Raw genomic sequence first — 4237 nt, 5'->3', positions numbered from 1 at the left:
CCTGGCGCGGCCGCTCCGCCTGCAGGGACGGCGCCGCCAGCGCCGGGCGCCCGGGGCGACCCCCGCCAGCCAGGGCACTGGCCACGTGCTGGGCGCTGTGTGCGAGGAGCATCCGAGGTAGGTGTTCCCTGCGGCCCCCCCACGGGGTTCGCCCCCAGGTCTTCACAGGTGGGAGGGGCGTGCACCAGTGTCGGGGGCTGCCGGGACGGCCTTGCAGGGTGTTGTCACCCGGGAGCCCTGGCAACGACCCCGCCCCAATCAGGCCCCTGCCCTGAGCTAGGGGCTTGGGGGCTGGGCCTTCCCGGCGTGGGCCGGGGGTGTGACTTGTCAGACGTGGCCCCCTGGGGCCTGTGACTGCCACGGGGGTCTGCCCATGCCCCTGCTTTGGTGCGGGTCTCGTGCTGCCTGGACAGGAGAGCCTGGTCCCCCTCCCCAGGTCTTTGGTGAAGCCTAAGACACCTGTGTTTAGCAGCCCCGGGGAGCTCTGCAAGCTGCTACTGGGGTGGGGTGGGGTGGGGGATGTGCAGGGTCTCCCGCCCTGAAAGGTGCCCCCATGAACCCTCGGAGCCGGGCCAGAAGCGCCCCGAGTGCTGGAAGGGAGGGGGACGGAGGAGGGAGGAGGGAGGAGAGGAGGGAGGGGAGGGTGCCGGCGCTGGCGCCGTCAGCTGAGGCCAGGGAAGTAGCACCATATAAGGAGCGGAGCTCCGGAAACGAGATCCCCTCCGGGGGGAGGCCCCTTCCGCCTCGCTGGCAACGGGGTGGGGGAGGGGCGCCCTTTCTGGGTTCCCCCAATGCCAGAAGACAGGGGTGGGCCCGGGCCTCCTTGTTACCTGGGCGCCCGGAATCACACACCACATTACTGGCACTCACAGCGCGCCCACCTCAGACCCTGTTGCCAGTCACTCAGACACCGCACACTCATGCCCCCTACCCGCACGCACCCCCACGGGCACACTCATGCCCCCCACCCGCACGCACCCCCACGGGCACACTCATGCCCCCCACTCGGTCTTGCTCACACACCAGGGCACCAAGCCCCACACTCAGAGCCCCCCACGCGCTCTCCCCGCCCCCCACGCGCTCTCTTCTCCTCGGGAGCCCTCAGTCTCACCCCCTCCCAATCTGTCTCTCCTTTTCCCGTCTGGGCGTCCGCCCGGAGGGGGAATGTCTTTCTGGCAGCATCTCCCAGAAAAGTAGCTCTCCTGGCGGTTCTAATTAGAGGCGAGTGAGTGGGCCGAGGGGGGGAGGAGGGGCACACCCAGGAGGGGCCAGGCCAGGAGCTGCCAGAACAGGGTCTGGGAATCCCGCGGGCCGGCCTGGCAGGTGTTTCCCGGAGAGGAGCTGGTGGAGCTGCAGGCTGTGGTGTGTGTGCATGTGTGTGCATGTATATGCATGCGTGTCTGTATGAGTGTGTGTGTCTGCATGTGTGTGGATGCACATGTGTATGCTTGCTTTATGTATATGTTGTGCACATGCATCTATGTGCATGCATGTCTGTATGTGTGTCTTTGTGCATTTGTATGCATATGTGTGCATTCATGTGCTCACGTGTGTATGTGTTCATGTGTCCGTGTGCATGTGTGTGTGCACATTTATATGTGCATTGCAGTGTGTGTGCATGTTTGGGGGTGTGGTTGTGCATGTATGCGTGTGGTGTGCATGTGTATGAGGGCTTGTCAGTGAGCATGGAAGTCCTGATGGCCCCTTTCTTTGGGTCTGTCCGTGTGTGGGACCCAAGGGGATGTGTCAGGGAAGGCTGCCAGCTGCCGTGGGCCTGTGTGAGTGTGGTGTAAGCTGGCGCCCAGTGGACCCCTGCCCTGCCCTGGCCCGGCATGGCTTACACAGCCCCATCGTCCCTGAGGGCTGGACTCTAGGCCTCTTGCCTGCTGCCTCCAGCCCCTACCACACCCCACCCCCAGGCATGGAAACCTGGCAGGGTTTCCTGGAGCACAGACCCGGACCACTGCAGCCTGGCCCAGAGAGCACGTGCCCCCCGCGGGGGCCCCAGTCAGGGAGGGGCTGAGGCTTGAACCATATCTGTTGGTGATGGTCCTACCGTCCTCTGCTCGGGTGCTTCCTGCCCCCCACCCTCCACTAAAGTGCAGAACGAAGGTGGGCAGTCCAGAGGAGGGGCTGCCGGTCCCTGGGAGTCCCAGCTCAGGCAGCATCTGCTGGCAGGGCGCACACAGGGCTGCAGTGACAGGTGACAGCCGCAGCCTCAGTGCTCAGGAACACTTAATCGCCGCCCAATTATCGCCCCAGAGGCCTCAGCAAACCCCCGCACTGGAGCCTCAGGCCGCATTCTTCCGCCTCCTCCGGAAAGGGGCCAGGCCAGCTCTGCCAGCAGGCCGCCCGCCCTCTGTCCCCCACACCCCCGCCCCCCCGCTCCCCGACAAGCTGGGTGAAGGCAGTGCAGGCCCATCCTCTAGCCCCCAGCTCCACTCAGAGCAGCTGCACAGCCAGGCAGGTGGACAGGGGAATGGGGCAGGTGGAGAGGGAGGGCTGCTGGGCCGGGGCAAGGAGGCACGATTGCCTGGGCCCCAGGGTGCCCTGCGAGAGGGCTGGCAGACCAAGGTGGCCATGCGGGTCTGCCCAGAGTGCTCTGCCCCACCTAGCACTCCAGGCTCCCGGCCTCCAGGTGCTGAGGTTGTGAGGCTAAGATGCTGCTTGAAGATGAGGCCCCCCAGGTCCTGATCTCTGGGAGCCCTGCTCCCACCAACATGAGTCCTGGGTCTGGTCCAGCCCCTGGGGACGGAGCTTGCTTCCTCTTTGGCCGCACACGTCTGCTGCCCTTCGACAGCCTCCTATGCTCACTCCTGCCTCTGGTCGCCCCTCTGTGCCACTCTCAGCCCCCCACCTGCTTGGGCCCCCATGTGTCTGGGGATACTTCCTTGCTGCCCTCTGGAGCACATCCACGACCACCCCCTCCTCAGCCCTGCACTGACTCACACCAGTCTGCGCTCTCCAGACTTGGAGGTGTGTTCACCAGCCAGATCCCTCCTAGCCGAGCTGCTCCTCTCCTGGGGGGTTGGCAATTAGCACTATTTAGTGCCCCAGAGGGTCAGCACAGTCTTCTTCAGGGGGCAGAGCTCACACACACATGCCTACCAAACACACACACACAACTGCACGTGTTCATATGCAGTGCCCACTCAGATGCATGCATGCGCAGGCACACATACATGCATAGACACGTGTGCATCCACATGGACACGCTGATGCAAATAGGCATAGGCGCGTATGTGTGTGTGTATATACATGCCCACACGGGTGCACAGATCACACCCAATGCCCACACAAATGTACACATAATAGACATGCACACACAAGTGCACACATGTACACACACAGGTGCACAGGTGCACACCCAGTGCCCACACAGATGCATGCATATATGGTCATGCACACACAGGTGCACAGATGCATACCCAGTGCCCACGTGGATGCATGCATAACAGACATTCACATGTGGGTGCACACATGTACATAAACATGGGTGCACAGATGCACGCCCAGTGCCCACATGGATGCATGCATAATAGACATGCACACATGGGTGCACATGCACACACAAGTGCACAGATGCACACCCAGTGCCCATGCAGATGCATGCATGATAAACAAGCACACACAAGTGCATAGATGCACACCTAGTGCCCACCCAGATGCATGCATACATGGTCATGCACACAGAGGTGCACAGATGCACACCCAGTGCCCACGTGGATGCATGCATAATAGACATTCACATGTGTGTGCAGACATGTACATAAACATGGGTGCACAGATGCACACCCAGTGCCCACACAGATGCATGCATAATAGACATGCACACATGGGTGCACATGCACACACAAGTGCACAGATGCACACCAGTGCCCACACAGATGCATGCATAATAGACATGCACACACGGGTGCACATGCACACACAAGTGCACAGATGCACACCAGTGCCCATGCAGATGCATGCATAATAGACATGCACACACAGGTGCACAGATGCATACCCAGTGCCCACGTGGATACATGCATAATAGACATTCACATGTGGGTGCACACATGTACATAAACATGGGTGCACAGGTGCACGCCCAGTGCCCACATGGATGCATGCATAATAGACATGCACACATGGGTGCACATGCACACACAAGTGCACAGATGCACACCCAGTGCCCGTGCAGATGCATGCATGATAGACAAGCACACACAAGTGCATAGATGCACACCTAGTG

The sequence above is a fragment of the Orycteropus afer genome, unplaced genomic scaffold (assembly GCF_000298275.1).
Source record: "Orycteropus afer afer isolate SDZICR_OR568_19922 unplaced genomic scaffold, OryAfe1.0 scaffold00069, whole genome shotgun sequence".
NCBI lineage: Eukaryota > Metazoa > Chordata > Mammalia > Tubulidentata > Orycteropodidae > Orycteropus > Orycteropus afer.
Note: the sequence above shows the minus strand (reverse complement) of the source record.